Genomic DNA, 19,239 nt, shown 5'->3' on the forward strand with positions numbered 1-19,239 from the left:
CACACTTCCTCTCTACCAGCTGGGCTGCAGGCATCTCCCTCCTTCGACAGGAGCACACGCTGGGCACCCACCCCCATGCCTTGGCCCTCCGCATGGTGCTTCCTCGGCATAAGCGGTTTAAAATAAAAAAAAGAACCAGCATGTACAAACAAGAGTGTTCTGGTCCAGATCGATCATCAGGCATTTATTGAAAGCCTTCTCTGGGCTCTAGTCCATGCTCTGTGCAAAGCTACAGCCTAAAACAGCAGCCCGGCACCCGCTGTCAAGTCTCCTGGGTTGTTTAGGAAATTAAGATGAAACCGTGCGAGCTCATGGTTTGGACAGATCGGTGAGGGGGTTAGGGGCTCCACAGTGGCCCCCGCCTGCTCCAGAAGATGCTCCCTGACTGAGGATGTGGGCTCTTGAGCTGGGCGCACATCCATCGGAGTAAGAGGACCGGTGGTTGGAAATATACTCACGGGTTTGCAAACCAGCTCAGCCCCAGGTGTGGCCGGCGGGGCGGTCTCTCCGTGGTCCTCTCCAATTCCCTCTCCTCCAGCGCGGTGACTGCTGCCAGGCCCCCAGGAAATGCTGAGGCTGCAGAGAGCAGTGCACCCCCTCCCCCGGAAGCCCACACTCAACACCCCGCTCAGAGGCTGCCTCTATTTTTAGCAGGGGCAGAGGTGGGGGCTGGGGGGCTGCCACACTTCCCTTTTTATTTTTGTTCTGAGCAGCGGCTGTGGGTGACTTTCCGCAGAGGGGGAGGCTGGGAGAGGAGGAGGTTGAGGCTCCTGGGGTGGGCGGGGCGCTGCGGGGCAGGAGGGCTGTGTCTGCCATGGCGGGGCAGCAGGAATGGGGGGCCGGGAGGGGAAGGGGCAGCAGCTCAGGCCATCCTTCCTGGGGCCCCTACAGCTGTGCGGACCTCGCCTGGGAGGCCACGGTCCTGACTGTCAGCTGCGTGGAGGAGGGAGGCCGGCTGATGGGAAGCGTGGGGCCCAGAACCTTCCTGGACGGACGATGCTTCCGGGGGCCCCATGCGGGGCTGCCCAGAGCCAGGTGTCCCACCACGCTCTGTTCTCCTCCCAACATCCTCCTTGGATGCTGACTCAGCTCCTCTGACCACGGTGCCAACTTCTCTCTGCCCAGTCCCGCTGGACCACCCCCTGAGGGCTGCAGTGGGGCTGGGGACCACCCGACCCCCGTGGGAGGCCCTAGAAGTGGACAGGTCAGCAGACTCTCAGGGAGACTGTGGGCGAGACCGAGGTGACAGTGACAGCCTGGCCTGCAGGCCTAGGAGGATATGAAAGGCCGGCCCGCCGCTTTCCTGGAAGCCAGGAGGCCCCCGAGGTCCCCTGGCCACCAGACATGAGCTTCTCACGCAAAGCTCTTGGCCCCACGCCACACAGAGCCCAGGCCTCCAGCGCAGCCCAATTCCTCTCCCAGCCTTTCTGCTCCCTCTCCTTGTCTACGCAATTACAGGATGACCAGGCAGCCGCGTGCGTCTTAAATGAACGGGCTGAAAAGAAAGCACCCGGCCACCGAGAACCCGACCAAGAAGCAGAGCCCAGCAGCCCACTGAACATGGGCGCTCACGGCCCTTTCCTGCTATTCTCCACCCCCGCCCCAGAGGCAAGCACGGCTGCGCTGTCGGTCTTGCCTTGTTTCTGGACCTCAGGAGAATACAGCAGCCTGGTCGGCTCTCCGGGTCTGGCCTGTCCCTCTTGCCCACGGACGTGTGGGCCATGGTTTATGCATTCACCTGCTGGCGGACTTTTGGGTCGTGGCCCCAGTTTAGCTCCGGGGGCATTCCTGTACGAACCTTCGTGGGGGTGTATGTTGTCACGTCTTTTGAGTAAAGACTGCAGGTCACGGGGCGGGTGCACCCTGAACTCTGTAAGGAGCCCCCACTCCGTTTCCCCAAGTGGCCCTGTCACCCTCCCCCCACCCCCCGCCAGCGCTGGCCCTTAGCTTTGCTGATCTCGGACCCCGACTGGCTGAGTAAAGACCCCGTTCTCTCTCTCTGCACACCCCACACCTCCCACCTCACATCCCCTCCCGGTCTGCCTCTACCCGGACCATTCATTCTTCTACGTCTCCCAGGTAGACTGGGCTGAATAGTGACCCCAAACCCACGTCTGCCTGGAAGCTCAAAATGTGACCTTTTATGGAAACACGGTCTTTGCAGATGTAGCTAAATGAAGATGAGGTCCGGGTGGATTAGGGGGGCTTTCCACCCAACGACGCACACAGAGGGAAGACGGCCACGTGATGGTGGGTGCAGAGACAGTGATGAGGCCACAAGCCATGGACACCTGGAGCCGCCACAAACTCCCTTCTTGGAGGGAGCATGGCCCTGCCTTGACCTCACACTTTTGGCCTCTACAATTGAGCGAGAACATCGTTTCTTTCATCTGAAGCCATCCTAACTGTGGGAATCTGTTATGGCAGCTTCAGGACACAAACACACCTGGAAGCATCTCGAATCGTGTCTCCCAGTCAAACTCCTATCCGACCTCAAGGCCCTCCCTCATCAACTCCTCCTCCTACAGGAAGCTCTCCCTGATTGCCCTCACCTCATATGTCTCCTCCCTGCTAGGCATCTCCAGACAGGACCCCCACAGTGGCTACAGGCAGGATGCTGTGGCCACCACTGACCGGCTGGGTGACCCTGGGCAGGTCAGGGGCTGGCAGGACACAGATGTGGTAAAGCTGGGTCTGGGCAGAGTGCAGTTAACGGATAATCTGCAAAGCTGTGGAGGTCAGTGGCAGACTGACCGGGAAAAGGGCAGTCTCCTGGGATGCACCACCGCAGTTCCCGCGGGCCTGAAGGGGCAGGTGCGTGGGGCTAGTGGGTTCTGCAAACCCCAAGGCGGCCCCCAGGGAGGGGCTGGATGATGAATCGCCTGACCTTTGCCCTCCCTGCGTTCTCCCACTGGTCAGACGGGAGAGGCCAAAGGTCAGGGAGCCATGGACAGGCTTCTCGGGGTCAGCCTCTGGGCACAGCAGTGGGGGTGAGTCTGCAGGGCAGACAGGGGCCTTCCGGCCTCTTTCCTGAGTCCTGGTGTCTCCTCTGTTACACGGGGACAGCGACAGTGCTGAGCTCGCAGGGAGCACGCGGGCACGGAGATGCTCGGATGTTGGGAGGCCGGCCGGTGGGCGCCAGGGCCTGGGAGCCGTGTGGTCTGCGGGCGTCAGCGCGCGTTCCTGGAGCTGATGGCCTAACTGCTGCCTGAGCTGAGGAGGAGGAAGTAGGCCCTCCCCTGTGGCCGGGCAGGGCACCGGCTTCAGGCGCTCTCTTGGAGACGCTGGGCGCTTATTCCTCCCTGTTCCTGGCCCCTCCTGCAGGAGCCCACTTCCCCGCACCGCCTCCCGCTGTCCAGACGCTGTCCTCCCGAGGCTCGAGGCTCGGAGAAGCCGCAGGCTTTGCCTGAGGTCACATGGGGTCTCGGTCCACTTAGAGGCTGAGTGCCGAAAAACCACTGCCCAGGTGGCTCAAACAACCGGCGTCGATCCCTGCAGCTCCGGACACTGGACGCCGCGATCAGGGTGCTGGCAGCTGGGTGTCCAGTGAGGGCCTCCCCGGGCTCACAGGCGTCGCCCTGTAGCTCTGTCCTCACAGCTCCTCGGTATGAGCTCGTGGGGGCCGGGGGTTCTGCTGTCTCTTCTTCCTCCAAGATCACGAAGCCTGCCACGAGGCCCCCACCCCGGGGACCCTGTCTAACGCCCATCGCTCCCGAAGGCCATACCTCCCGCAGGCCATACCTCCCGCCATGGGTTCAGCCCGCAGTTCTGAGAAGTGCCGGGCTGTGCTGGCGGTTTGGTTCCTCACAGGGTCAGGGGACTCCGTGTCCCTCCCACGGGGTCGGGGGGCCCCCTCGTCACCTGCTGCGCCGTGAGCATCACCACGACGCTGTCACGGAGGGACAACTCCTGAGCCGGTCGACAATGGCAGGGAAGTGCAGCGTGAAGATGCAATCTTCATGGTCAGCGCACACCATGGGGTAATGGGGTTTCGGGGCTGGCAGGGGGCCTGGGTGCCATTTCAGCCACGGGCGCGGCCACGCACCGTCGAGGGGGCGCAGGGGCTGCGGTGAGCCGAGGCACTCACTGAATTACAGCATCCTCGCCCAGCCTGGAGCCTGCTGGGCCCCCCTTCTGAGTTTCCTCCCGCCCTTCACAGCAGGCGTCCCGGAGACCAGGGCCCGAGGCCCTCTGTGTTGCAGAAGAGGCTCTGTTGCAGGAGAAGGTGTTGAACGCTGGGCCCAGGGCCCCCCACAGGGGTGGGGGCGAGCAGGGGCTGACCATGGTCGTCTCCACCCTGCCCGCTGACCTCTCATCACCCGCCTCTCCCCTCCTCTCGGAGAAGCAGACGCTTCCAGGCTCAGGCAACAGGCAGCAAGGACTATGCTGCCTGAAGCTGTCCCGTCGTGGGGGGTTTCAGGGCAGAGGACGTCCGCCCACGTTCCAGGGTGGGAAGCCCTCAAGTCCCTTCTGAATTCTGAAACACGCCCCGTCGGAGAGACCAAACACGGATCGCAGTTTTTTTTTTGTCCCCCATGGCTGGGTGAGGAGATCCCCACGGGGCTTGTCAAGGGTCCATGAGAGGGATGAAGCCAACATCCCAGGAGCCAAGGAGCTGAATTCTGGAGGGAGGAGGGGCTGCTCGAGGCTTGGGGGAAAGGGAGCCCTGGGAGCCCTCGGTGGAGCAGAGGCCGTGGCTTCGAGAGCCGCCGGCACACACGCCCCAGGAGGCGTGTGTCTGAGCCCAAGGGGAGGACTGTTCCAGTACAGCAAGGAGGAGATGGAGCAAAAGCCACTGGTTCTGCGATGGGAACAGCCCCACGGGCGCCCGGTGACCCCGGAGATGAAACACAGCCCACGGCCGGGGGAGGGGGTTGATTGGTGGCTTCGGTGTAGGAACCCTGGCCCAGAGCCCTGTCTGTCCCACCGGCTGACCGGCCGAGGTCCGGTTCCGCCCAATGACTTGGGGTGGGCCTCCTCCCCGCGCCGTCTGCTTATTTATCTCTGCCTTGAAACCACAACTCTCAGCAGCACAGGCCCTTCACTGCTGACTCAGTTATCAGAGTCAAGACTCATAAAATCCTACTTCAAAAAGGTCCAATAATTTTATTTTCTGATCATAAATATGAAGTTCAATTAGCAGTTTGCTGCTAATGCAGTCGCCGTGGAAGCAGAGAGGGGAGGAGAGCAGCCCGCGGACAAGAGAACCGGCTCCTGCTCCCTCTTGCCTTCTCCCTCGTCCCCGCGGGGTCGGAGCAGAGAGGACGCCTTGGCCGGAAAGGCTGGGACGGGGGCCAGGAGCTCGCTTGGGCAGAGGACTGGACGCGGCCCTGGCTGGGATAACCCTCCCTGGTTGTGGGAAGTTCCCGGGCATGCTGGCCCTGTCAGAGCCCTGGTTCTGTCTCCCAGCAGAGGAAGGGGCCGGGAAGAAACGGGGCCTCTGTCCAGAAGCAGAAAGACACCACTAGAGCCTCGGAGCCCAGTTCCTCTCCTCGACTCCACGGCGGGTGAAAGCTTTTGTGGGACCCACGTTTCACAAAACATTCCAAACCCAGCACCCACCCCATTCCTCCAACTACCCCATCTCAGTTTCTCTCTAAATAGGAGCCCATAAATAATCTATAAACAGCTTCATCTATAAAACAGGAACCGTAATGCCCACAGCTGGCAGAGCTTTAGTGATGACTAAACACATTTCTTCTAAAGCGCCTGCCTGGAGCAGAGCAGATGCTCAGTTAACGGGCGCTTTCTTCATCACTTGCCGTGTATGAGCCTAGTAGTTAAACCCAAAGTCCAGAACTTACTGACGTCTCAAGTCCTATTAATCAGAAATGGACTACTCCACGCGTTATCTAAGAAGCCGAGGTTAAGTGTGATTGCTAATTTCCTAAACTTGACGGGGAACCAGAACCCGCTCCATATGGTCACTGGTGAAATAAAGCCAATACCACCTGTGCTCTGCATCCAAGCGTGTTCTAAATCCAAGCGTGCGTGGATGGTGTGACGTGTCCCCTACACATGGAGAGTCCCCCGGCCATGCGCACACCCGACATGGGTACATGGGAGCAGGCGCGCAGACTCCCCAAACACGAGTACCCGTTAGACATGAGAAAGAGCCACATTCTGTCCTAACGGAGCCCGCAGCATCCAGCTTCAGACAGTCTGTGCTCCAGGCACACGAGATCATACTCAAGAAAAACGCTTATGGCAGAAGGTAAGAGAGTCTGAGGGTTGCTTTCTTGCTAACTTAAAAAAAACAACTATTTCTGACTGTGCTGGGTCTCTGTTGCTGTGCGGGCTTTTCCTCCAGTTGCAGAGAGTAGGGACTACTCGCTAGTTTGGGGTGCAGAGTCTTCTCATTGCGGTGGCTTCTTTTGTTGGGGAGCACAGGCTTTAGGGTGCACGGGCTTTAGTAGTTACAGCTCCTGGGCTCACACTATAAAGAATCTGCCTGCAGTGCAGGAGGCCTGGGTTTGATTCCTGAGTCGGGAAGATCCCCTGGAGAAGGAAATGGCAACCCACTCCAGTATTCTTGCCTGGAGAATCCCACAGGCAGAGGAGCCTGGTGGGCTAGAGTCCACAGGGTGGCAAAGAGTTGGACACGACTGAACACTGGGCCCCAGGGGACAGGCTCAGTAGTTGCGATACAGGCATCCAGTTACCACGCAACATGTGGAATCTTCCCGGATCTGGGATCGAACCCACGTCTCTTGCATCGGCAGGCGGGATTCTTTACCACTGAGCCATCAGGAAAGCCCTTGCTTTGATTTTTTTCAAATTAAAGATTATTGCCATCCTGCTGGCCTTCGGGTTCCTGGACGAGAAGGAAGGGCAAGTGTGGCTCCTTGTGGCTCTCCGGGGAAATCTCCTGGGGTCACGGCTGAGATTTCTGGTCTGCTGGAGCCTGGTGTCCCTCGGGTATAACTGCCAGCCCCAACAGGTACAGGAAGCATCAGGGTGAAATGGTACAGGAAAGCAGTGTTTGTGTAAGTCAGATCCTCTTCTCTCCACCTACTCGTCTAGCGCTGAGTCCTCCCCGGGCCACGAGCAACAGCTGACTCCCCAGAAGGAGCCGCTCTGGCTCACAAGGTCCTCAGCAGCCGGAGGGTTGTCTGTAGCCCTCAGCCTCAGCACCGTCCTGAGCTGGTTGCACCTGTAGCCTTTCAGGCCTCACCCTGGACCTCCTCAGGCAGAGCTTGCATTTGAACAGGCTCTCCACACACGGAGAAGTATGGCTCTAGTTCTTTGCGAGACACTGGTTGTTGACCTAACCTGTCCGCCCCATCTAAACTCCTAGAACCTTCTAGACACACGCTGGACTCTCTGGCTCACACCCTGCCTGGCCTTTTTGGCTCCAGACACTCAAGATCCTTTGGGGCAACTGAGCCCCAAGTTGGACCAGGTCCTCATACGACAGCCCTCAGTGGCCCTCACTTTGTTTCGGCCTGACCACTGCGTCCCAGGTGCCCGGACACGCTGACACTTCAGTGGTGCATTGACTCTGCTTCTGACGGTTCTACCTGGAAGCAACTGCCAGGACTTGAGGCTCGGAGGCTCTGCTGACTGTCACCTAGCTCTGCTTACAACGGTCCTCTTCCAGTCTCTTAAACAGGCTAAGGAAGAACACTGTTTACTTGCAGCTAGTCCTTTTTATAAAATGAAGCCTTCTGCAAAGTAAAAATTATCTCCCACAATTATTTCCTATAAAAATCTAATATTTCATACAACAAGAATTCAGGGTGTACTCGAAGTCTTATTTGGGGACAGAATGCCCAATGGATCCTAATTACAACGATGGATCCTTCACTGCCAGTCTGTCATGACAGCCTCTTATCTGGCCTGGTGAATTCAGATCAGTTGTGAGGTTTGTGGAAAGTAGTATGGTATGAAAAACAGTGAAAATACTGAGTAACTATAAAATGGAGAACGTGTTTGAAACACCTGTTTGTAGACATTGAACATGAGGAGGCTCAGTGTAACCCTGGTGGAAGGCAAACTGACTGGGTAAGCCTCAACTGACTGATCGCCGAAGAATGGATGCTTTTGAACTGTGGTGTTGGAGAAGGCTCGAGAGTCCCTTGGACTGCAAGGAGATCCAACCAGTCCATCCCAAAGGAGATCAGTCCTGAATATTCATTGGAAGGACTGATGCTGAAGCTGAAGCTCCAATACTTTGGCCACCTGATGCGAAGAGCTGGCTCATTTGAAAAGACCCTGATGCTGGGAAGGATTGAGGGCAGGAGGAGAAGGGGACGACAGAGGATGGCATCACCGACTCGAGGGAGGTGGGTTTGCGCACGCTCCGGGAGATAGCGGAGCATAGAGCAGTCTGGTGTGCTGTAGTCCACGGGGTCGCAGAGTCGGACACGACTGAGCGACTGAACAAAACAAGCCTTGTGATCACTGGCTTTTGGTCGGGAAGCACTTTACATACCACGGGGGCTGTGAGCTGAACGATTCAGGTGACACAAGGCAGACGAATGCTGGGGCTCCAGTCAGCCAGACAGGGAGGACCTCACCGAGACCCCTGAAAGTTCAGAGACCAAGAAAGTCACACCTGACGAGCAGGGCTACTCCAGCTCCAGAGTGAGGACCAGTCTACACGCAACCAGCAAACGCACGGTACCACACGTGAAACAGAGAGCCAGTGGGGATCTGCTGTATGAAGCAGGGAGGCCAGAGCCAGCGCCCAGTGACAGCCTGGAGGGGTGGGGCTGGGCGGGACGTGGGAAGGGGGCCTGGCGGTGCGGCTGGGCAGGACGTGCATACCTGGTGCTGATTCGCACTGCTGTATGGCAGAAACCAACACAACATCGTAAAGCAATCACCCTCCAAATAAAAATAAATACGTGTTAACAAGTAAAGTCCAAAAGAATCAAACCTAGTCACACATAAATCAACTATCTGCCAGATCAACACTCATCACAACTTATAAACAACAAAATCCAGAAACGTGGCATCCACAGTGACCAGAACTCAACAAAAAATGTATACTAGACATGTGTATACACCGACAAGGAGAAAAACCAGTCAGTGGAAGCAGACCCAGAGATTACAGAAATGTTGGGATTTGCATACAAACATTTTGAAAGAGCTACTGTAAGCGTGCCAAAGACTTAAAGGAAGTATGAAGAGGAGAAGGGAAAAGAGACTTAAAGGAAGTATGAAGAGGAGAAGGGAAAAGAGACTTAAAGGAAGTATGAAGAGGAGAAGGGAAAAGAGACTTAAAGGAAGTATGAAGAGGAGAAGGGAAAAGAGACTTAAAGGAAGTATGAAGAGGAGAAGGGAAAAGAGACTTAAAGGAAGTATGAAGAGGAGAAGGGAAAAGAGACTTAAAGGAAGTATGAAGAGGAGAAGGGAAAAGAGACTTAAAGGAAGTATGAAGAGGAGAAGGGAAAAGAGACTTAAAGGAAGTATGAAGAGGAGAAGGGAAAAGAGACTTAAAGGAAGTATGAAGAGGAGAAGGGAAAAGAGACTTAAAGGAAGTATGAAGAGGAGAAGGGAAAAGAGACTTAAAGGAAGTATGAAGAGGAGAAGGGAAAAGAGACTTAAAGGAAGTATGAAGAGGAGAAGGGAAAAGAGACTTAAAGGAAGTATGAAGAGGAGAAGGGAAAAGAGACTTAAAGGAAGTATGAAGAGGAGAAGGGAAAAGAGACTTAAAGGAAGTATGAAGAGGAGAAGGGAAAAGAGACTTAAAGGAAGTATGAAGAGGAGAAGGGAAAAGAGACTTAAAGGAAGTATGAAGAGGAGAAGGGAAAAGAGACTTAAAGGAAGTATGAAGAGGAGAAGGGAAAAGAGACTTAAAGGAAGTATGAAGAGGAGAAGGGAAAAGAGACTTAAAGGAAGTATGAAGAGGAGAAGGGAAAAGAGACTTAAAGGAAGTATGAAGAGGAGAAGGGAAAAGAGACTTAAAGGAAGTATGAAGAGGAGAAGGGAAAAGAGACTTAAAGGAAGTATGAAGAGGAGAAGGGAAAAGAGACTTAAAGGAAGTATGAAGAGGAGAAGGGAAAAGAGACTTAAAGGAAGTATGAAGAGGAGAAGGGAAAAGAGACTTAAAGGAAGTATGAAGAGGAGAAGGGAAAAGAGACTTAAAGGAAGTATGAAGAGGAGAAGGGAAAAGAGACTTAAAGGAAGTATGAAGAGGAGAAGGGAAAAGAGACTTAAAGGAAGTATGAACAGGAGAAGGGAAAAGAGACTTAAAGGAAGTATGAACAGGAGAAGGGAAAAGAGACTTAAAGGAAGTATGAACAGGAGAAGGGAAAAGAGACTTAAAGGAAGTATGAACAGGAGAAGGGAAAAGAGACTTAAAGGAAGTATGAAGAGGAGAAGGGAAAAGATACGAAACAAGAAATAACGAAATGAAAACCCTAGACTTAAAATCTAGAACATACAAATTACAAATTGAATACATGGGCTTAACAACCATTTGGACACTACAGAAAAAAAAATCAGTGAACTTGAAGAAAGGGCAATAGAAACTATACAGCTAAGGCATGGAGACAAAAAAGGTGCAAAAGGATGAACAGAAAATCAGTGAATTGTGGAAAGTGGTCTAACATTCATGTGATTAGAGCCCTACAAGGAGAGGAGAAAGAGGAAATGTGGAAGAAAATCACTTTAACTCCCTCCCCCCAAATTTAATAAAAAATATCAACCCACAGATCTAAGAAATTCCATGAACTCTAAGCAAAATAAACATGAAAACATACATAAGTATATCTTGGTGAAAATCAAATATAAAAAGAAATCTTAAAAGCACACAGCAAGAAAAGAGAACACACTACATAAAGTGAATGTGATAAAAATAACGGTCACTCAAAGAGCAATGCAGAGACGACACGGAACCACGTCTTTAAAGCCATGAAACAAAAGGGCAACTGGGAATTCTTGACCCAGTGGATATCTTTCAAAAGTAAGATGACACAAAGGCTCTTTCTCTGAGAAATCAGAAGCTGAAAAAGCTCCATCATGAGCAGACCTGCAGTGTAAGGAATGTTAAATGATAATTTTCAGACTGAAGAAATACGAAGCCAGACAGAAACTAGGATCTGCACGAAGGACGGAAGACTGCCAACCGGGTAAATGTGTGAGTCAAGATAAAACTTCTTCCATCTGCAATTTCTTTAAACATAATCAGTGGCTTCGTAGAGAACAGACTTGTGGGCACAGCGGGGGAGGGAGAGGGAAGGGAGAGTGGAGAGACTGGCTTGGCTCACACACACGACCACGTGTAAAGCCGAGAGCTAGTGGGGAGCCCAGCCTGGCGCCCCCTGAACGCGTAAAGGGGCGGGGTGGTGAGCGCAGGGAGGCTCAAGAGGGAGGGGGCAATATATTACATTATGCTGCATTATATCCTGATACATTATATAATTATGACTGATGTATGTTGTTGTACAGAGAAACCAACGTAACACTGTAAAGCAATCATTCTCCAACTGAAAAATTAAAAAAAATATACAGGCACACAGGAGGGAAAGCCTTCAGAAAATAATCATGGCTTAAAGCGAAACTCACGCTCTTCTCTTGTGCCATTTATAACATGTGTGTGTGATCAGTCGCTTCAGTCGTGTCCAACTCTGCAACCCCATGGGCTGGAGCCCGCCAGGCTCCTCTGTCCACGTGATTCTTCAGGCAAGAATCCTGGAGTGGGTTGCCATTTCCTCCTCCAGGGGATCTTCCCGACCCAGGGATCGAATCCGGGTCTCTTATGTCTCCTGCACTGATAGTGGAGTGAAATCGCTCAGCCGTGTCCGACTGCGATCCCCACGCATTGTAGCCTACCAGGTTCCTCTGTCTGTGGAGTTTTCCAGGCAAGAGTACTAGAATTTTCCAAATCAGGAAAGGAGGACATCAAGGCTGTATATTGTCCCCTGCTTATTTACCTTATACGCAGAGTGCATCATGAGGAACGCTGGGCTGGAGGAAGCACAAGCTGGAATCAAGATTGCCAGGAGAAATATCAATAACCTCAGATACGCAGATGACAACACCCTTATGGCAGAAAGTGAAGAAGAACTAAAGAGCCTCTTGAGGAAACTGAAAGAGGAGAGTGAAAAAGTTGGCTTAAAACTCAACATTCAGGAAACGAAGATCATGGCATCCGGTCCCATCACCTCATGGCAAACAGATGGGGAAACAATGGAAACAGTGTCAGACTTTATTTTCTTGGGCTCCAAAATCACTGCAGATGCTGATTGCAGCCATGAAATTAAGAGACGCTTGCTCCTTGGAAGGAAAGTTATGACCAACCTAGACAGTATATTAAAAAGCAGAGACATTGCTTTGCCAACAAAGGTCCGTCTAGTCTAGGCTATGGTTTTCCCGGTAGTCATGTATGGATGTGAGATTGGACTATAAAGAAAGCTGATCACCGAAGAATTGGTGCTTTTGAACTGTGGTGTTGGAGAAGACTCAAGAGTCCCTTGGACTGCAAGGAGATCCAACCAGTCCATCCTAAAGGAAATCAGTTCTGAATATTCATTGGAAGGACTGATGCTAAAGCTGAAACTCCAATACTTTGGCCACCTGATGTGAAGAGCTGACTCATTTGAAAAGACCCTGATGCTGGGAAAGATTGAAGGCTGGAAGGAGAAGGGGACGACAGGATGAGATGGTTGGATGGCATCACAGACTCAACGGACATGTCTTTGAGTAAGCTCTGGGAGTTGGTGATGGACAGAGAGGCCTGGTGTGCTGCAATCCATGGGGTCGCAAAGAGTTGGGCACGACTGAGCGACTGGACTGAACTGAAGGCTCCTCCGTCCATGGCATTTTCCGGGCAAGAGCACTAGGGTAGGTTGCCAGTGGGTTCCTTCCCACTAGTGCCACCTGGGATACTCCCTCTGACCACCCAGCTGCCATGCTGTGAGGGGTGGAAGCAGCCGGGAAAGGCCCTCATGCCCAGGAAGGGAGGGGCCCAGCCGTCAGACTCAGATCCCTGCCCAAGGCCATGGAGTGAGCCATCTTGGTTCCCCAAGCTCATGGCACAAGGAGCAGACACATGAGCTTAGCATCCAGCTAAGCTCAGCCCAACATGCAGACTTGTGAGCGAAATAAATGGTTTCAAGCGGTTTAAAACCATTCCGTTTTGGAGCGGTTTTTATGCAACAACACTTAACCAGAACACCAGCTCCGTGGCCTCGGGCAGATGCTTCACTTCTCCAGACCTCAGAGTCCTCAGTGCCACAGACAGCAGGATTCAAAGCCTTCCAATGTACCTTCCAGCTCAAATAGTCAATGCATTCTTTGAATGTAAACAATCTTTTTTTCGGTTTCATCATAAAACGGAACATCTTTTTCTCCAGTTCACTAAAAACTCCCTTGTATTAATATGTATCAGAACACTGTGTCAGGGCTTCTCAAGCGTTAATGTCTAACTGCCTCGCCTGGGGATCTTATTGGAGGCAGAGCCTAAATCAGTAGACCAGAGGTGTGTCCTGGGAATCTGCATTTTTCATGACACTGACAGCGTTTTGAGTGGCAAGGCCCTTGTCCCTCTGTCACCAGCAGCTGCCATCAGCCACGGTCTTAAACACATAAAGGCAGAATCTGATTTAATTCCCATGACAGCGCTATGAGGAAGGTTTTAGAATCATTTGCACCTGACAGACTGGAGACCCGGCGTCTGGAGAGGTCAGGGGACTTGTCTGAGGTCACAGTTAGCGAGCGGCGTGGCCAGGGTCTGAATCTAGATCAGCCCCCAGACGCACATTCCCCAGGCCGCCCTCTTTAACCACAGGGTGACATGAGATTAACCATTTTTTGGGGGGAGTTAATCTCCCCTCTTTGTGCCTGAGGCTGGCCAGCTGGGATGCAAATCTATCAGGGAAGGGCAGGAGTGCGGACGCGGGAACACATCAAGAATAACAAAATAGAGTTAACAAAGATAGAGGTGACTTTTCAGGTTTCCTACCCCAGCGTGATTAATTTACAGCTTTTTACATGCTAATGTTTTCCTGCCTTCTGCCAGTAATAAATAACCAATATGCTTTAATACCGAGTTATTATTCATCCCTTTCAGATATTTGGATTTTGATTCTTCGCTGCAGTTCAATCACATTGAATTTCTTTAACCAGGACAGCTCCATTAAGAATCCTCTCCAAGGACATCCCGGCAGGGCGCTGACAGTAATGGATAATGGGTGACAAGGGAGAGTGGGGGGCAGAGACAGGAAATATTAGCAGCTGTGGGGAGAAGAGGGGGAAACCGTAATAAAAAATACCACCAAACTACATTTAAGCAACATCAGGGTTATGACACAGGCCAATAAAACCAAGACACTCACAATCAACGTGCCTGCCTTTGACTTTCTGCAACAGAAACGTGGGTTCCTTTCAGCGCCGTCCTGACACGGAGACTCCCCTCTTACACTGCAGCGAGGTGTCAAGGGCTCCCCAACCCTCACTGGGGGTATTTCAGGAAGCTCCTCGGAGATATCTCCGTCTACACGGCCTCAAAGCGTTTTTCGAGCAACAAAGACCAAACTCGACCAGCTGAGGCGGGCTAAAAGAATCATTTCCTGCTGAAAGAGCTGTGCTTTGTCTGAGGACCCCGGAACCCTCTGGCCAGCCTGTCTGGCAACACACGGCAGCTCAAGTCCTCTTGGGCTTGCTGAGGACTAGACGTGACAAGCTCCGTTCTGCCCTGGGGCCACTTTAGTAGGCGAGCTTCACCCCTCTGGTCACTGGTGCGGCCGCCTCGGCCTTCAGCGCCATCCCTCTGCCTTTTCAGGCCTGCCTCCTCCCCTCATTACAGGAACCGTGGGACCTTTCCCGAACAAGGAGCCGGTCCCCCAGGGGCTGTGGCTCGCAACTTTCTGGAATCCATATGGTATCTGGAGCCACTTCCAGAATAATGTTTTTAAACACATGAAATAACATACAGAGAATTACAACTATAGTGAAACAGAATGATCAAATATTTTAAAAACTGTGATTTTCCAACATGTGTGCCTTCTTATTGATGCCCTGAGTTTGAGATAGGGAGAGGCCAACGATATTCTGAGGCATCTGCAAAAACCATAAAGGGACATGAAAATACCGGGTCAGCCAAAAAGTTCACTTGAGTTATTGATAACGTGTGATGGAAACACCCGAACGAACTTTTTGGCCAATCCAGTATTTGTGATTTCCGCTGGTGACAAGGTTAAAAGTGTTGTCTCCGATACTGTGATGGCTTGTCCCCTGAATTCACCATTGAAGGAAATGGCAGATTTCCATTAGAGAAAATAACGATGTAATTTTGCTGGGGTGGGTGGTGGTGGCCTGGGCTCCAGGGTAAGAAGCCTCACCCCTGGGTCCCACTCCTCCCATTGCCTTGTAAGCACCCACAGAACCCCCTGACTTCCCTGAAGGAGCCCAAAGGTCAGGAACCCTGCCTGTCTTACTCGAAGCAGCAACGTGATGCCTGGCAAAGTGCCCAGCCTATTTGCAGATGCAGGAGAAATATGGGATGAATAAGTGACTTGGGTGCAACTCTGCATCTGCAAACACATTCCTGGATGGCCCTGCGAGAAAGGTGGTGAATCCTGGCTTTTCCCATTTGCTCTGTGAGGATTCATTTACTCAACGTACGATCTATTTGTTTATATTAATTGAGCGCTCATTCATACATCATCAGTTGAGTTCAGTTGCTCAGTCATGTCCGACTCTTTGTGACCCCATGGACTGCAGCACACCAGGCTTCCCTGTCCATCACCAACTCCCGGAGTTTGCTCAAACTCATGTCTGTCGAGTCAGTGAAGCCATCCAACCATCTCATCCTCTGTCGTCCCCATACACCATAAAAGTCACCATTTCAAGGGTACAATTCAGTGCGTTTCCACATATTCACGAGACTGTGTGACCATCACTGCCATCTAATTCCCGATCATCTGCACCACCCCCAAAGGAAACCCCACACCCACTAGCAGTCACTCCCCACCCCTCTCTCCCCCAGCCCCTGGCAACTACCGATTTGCTTTCTGTCTCTATGGATTCCCTCTGTGGACATTTCGCATCAGTGCAACCCGACAATACGTGGCCTTCAGTGTGGCTTCAACAGTGGCCTCTTCTATTGGGTGTGATGTTTTCAAAACCCATCCCCGTTGCAGCACACATCCGCATGGCACCCTTGGTTTGGCTGAGCAGTAGCCCCTCGTGTGAACGGACCGCATTTCACTTGTCCCTCCATCTACTGATGAACAACTGGACAGTTAACAAATACTCATTTGGCGCCAACACGTGCCAGATGGGAACTCAAGGCAAGCGAGGTCCCTGCTCTCACTGGGTCAGAATAGCAGGCTCTGAAAGCCCGGCCTTTGGGTTGGGAATCCCTCTGTTTTCCCATCTCTAAAATGGGAAACTTCTTTCTCTTCGGGACTGGTGAGGCTTTAGCAAGTGAACATGCCTGAAAGACCTAGAACAGAGCTTGGCACACGGCACGCGTGGGGAATAGACAATAAATGGCAACAGTTGCACAGGGCGATTAACACCAGGAAGAAACAAACAGGTGCTGACAGAGAGTTGCCCAGAGGGGCAGGCTCTTAGATGAGGTCAGGGAGGCCCGTGCCAGTCTTAATTCAAGACCCAAATGATGAGGAGGAACCAACTAAGCAGAACATCAGGGGAGCACGGATCCTGGTGCAAGGATGCACAATAAAAAGGCCCACAGAGGTCCAGGATGGGGATCCCTGACAGGAGGACGCCGGCCGGGACTGTGGGCCACAGACGTCACCTGAAGTTTTCCATCAGCCACGTTACAGAGAAAGTCTAAAGAAATAGGTGAAATTAATTTTAATAATACATTGTGAAACATTTCACCTAATATATTCAAAATATGATCTTCTGGACATCTGATTAGTGTAAAAAAAAATGTTGATGAGATCGCCTGCATCCTTCTTCTTTTTCATCCTAAGACTTTGAAACCCAGAGCCTATTCGTGCGTCCAGCACATCTTGGTTTGTTTGGATCGAGTATATTCACGTGCCCGACAGCCTCGCTGCGGGGGTCGGGGGCGGCCCCCCATGCTGGACGGTGCAGGAGAAGGACCCGTGAGTGGGCGAGTGGGGCTGGGGTGTTGGGACCACGGGGAGAGGAGGCGTGATGTGACATTGACGAGGGTGGCAGGGCCGGATCGTGGGGGTCCTGAGGGTCTTGGGAAGGACCCTGGAGGCGCCGCAGGAGGGTTTTGGGTCTGAGAATGACAGGATGTGGTTTGCACGTGAAACAGACAGAAGGGGCTCGGATGGAGCCCAGACTCCGGGAGGCAAGAGTGAAGGCGAGGGCACAGCCTGGGCGGTGCAGGACGTCGGTGGCCTTGGGCGTCGGCGGCTGACCGCGGACGCAGGGGGCTGGCTGACCGCTTCCACGGGAGGAGGAGGGGCTTCACAGGTGCGGGCTGGCGCGTGCGCACACGGTGTTACTGCCGCTGCCAGCCCGGAGGCTTCCTGACACCCGGGGCCACGCCAGCTTCACTCACCCCTCTATGCCCAGTGCCTGGCCCAGACCCCAGGGAACGATCGCCGAGTGCTGGCGGAGCCCCTCCCGGTTCGGAGCCCCCGCCCAGTCACTCGGAGGCCGTGCGCGCTGAAGCAGATTGCTCGCGCTTCCCCAGGTGGTCTGCTGTTCTCCTGCCTAACTAATCATCACAGCCTGGCTGATTAATAATGAATCGTTGCCTGAAGGGGCCTCTCAGTAGCCTTAATCCACTGTCACATCAACTCAGTGATGTGCCTTTGGTAAGAACCCAGAGTGAGGAAGGGCACAGGAACGGATGCCTCTGTCTACATTCGGCCCCAGAAGGTGCTGGGACCTCCTCTTGCCCACCTCCCGTCACTTCCCCACCGGGGGTCCCTGTGGGGAGAGGCCACATCCAACGGCTCCAGGTCCCAGGGCATCCTGAGGTTTCTGTAGGTTACCATGGAGATGGGGTGTCGGGTCCCGTGGTGACAGGACATTCAGAGTTCCTGGGCAAAGGACAGTTACGGGAAGAGGGGCTGAAAGACCTGGGAGCCAGCCAGGGTGGGGATATCAAAGCTCCAAATGGGCTGGGAAAGAAACTGCAAGAGAGGCTGCAAGAGAAGCAGCAGGGGCCGCCACAGCAGGGGCCACTGGCTGGGAGGCTGCAGGGCCCAGGGCAGCTCGGGCGTTTCAAGGATAACCGAGAGCCAACCTCCAGCAAGCTAGAGAAGTGAGACTCCAGCTGTACAGCACAGTCATGGGCTGGGAGGGAGGCCAGCAGCTCCCCTGAAGCTCTCAGCCTGCCCTGGAGACCCAGCAGGCCTTTCCAGGTAACGACTCCCACCTGCCGATCGCAACAGTTGCCTCCGCAGCTGTCTACAGCGTGCCCGAGCATGCCTAGCACCAGGCCAGGTCTATTTTGGCAGGAGAGTTTGACCACAGGGAGGGTAAGTGAAATCTCCACAGAGAGACCAGGAAGCTGGTGATGCTTTCATGGGATCACCCTCCACTTGGGACGTGCAGTTGTTTTGTAAGCTCGAGGAATTTCATATTTACCCTTTCATTCTGGGTCATTTGGGCCACTGGGTTCTTATGGGGCTGACTAATAAACCAGGGAAATCAACCCTGAATATTCATTGGAAGAACTGATGCTGAAGCTCCAACACTCTGGCCACCTGACACAAAGAGCTGACTCACTGGAGCAGACCCTGATGCTGGGAATGACTGAAGGCAAAAGGAGAAGGGGGCGGCAGAGGATGAGATAGTTGGATGGCGTCACCGACTCCATGGACGTGAATCTGAGCAGACTCCAGGAGACAGTGGAGGACAGAGGAGCCTGGTGTGCTGCAGTCCATGGGGTCACAAACAGCTGGACACGATTTAGCAACTGAACAACAAGTGTGTTTAGCCAACAAAAAACAGGTAAGGAGTCCAGCATGGATACGGTCAAGCTGATTGGAAACCTGGGTCACAGCAGGACTCTTCAGAGCCTTTGCGTGTCTATCTCCTTACGGGAGATGCAGCAATCAGCCTTCCTCACGTTGTCTGAGAATCTTTGTTTCATGAATCAACTTGCAGGGCTAGTCTTCTGCGGCACACATTTTGACAAACACCATCTCAGGACACACGTCTACCAATTGGGGAAGCCTGATGAACTCATGTCCACTCTAAGACTTTCTGCATCTGTTCAGGAGACGGGAACGTGTAAGTGGTCTCAAGCCAACGTCTCCCCAGAGCAGCTCAGGTAAAAAGCACGTGGCCGGTTCTTACTCTTAGACGAGAACACCCCACTTCTGTTGT

The 19,239-nt window shown here is 53.1% G+C and overlaps 1 protein-coding gene across 5 annotated transcripts in view; it reads right to left on the reverse strand.

Annotated features, from left to right (window-relative positions):
• CARD11 (caspase recruitment domain family member 11) overlaps positions 1-19,239 on the reverse strand; it is a 104,487-nt gene that overhangs the window by 56,448 nt on the left and 28,800 nt on the right. Inside the window, exon 1 of one of the 5 annotated variants that reach the window (XM_055410406.2) lies at positions 459-595. The exons of the other annotated variants lie outside the window; for them this stretch is intronic. The gene's annotated coding sequence lies outside the window, so the exon portion shown is untranslated. Of the gene's footprint in view, positions 1-458; positions 596-19,239 lie in introns of those variants that run through there. 5 annotated transcript variants of the gene reach the window in all.

The sequence above is a fragment of the Moschus berezovskii genome, chromosome 27 (genome assembly GCF_049115385.1).
Source record: "Moschus berezovskii isolate FMDL1 chromosome 27, NW_MosBer_1.0, whole genome shotgun sequence".
NCBI classification, from domain to species: domain Eukaryota; kingdom Metazoa; phylum Chordata; class Mammalia; order Artiodactyla; family Moschidae; genus Moschus; species Moschus berezovskii.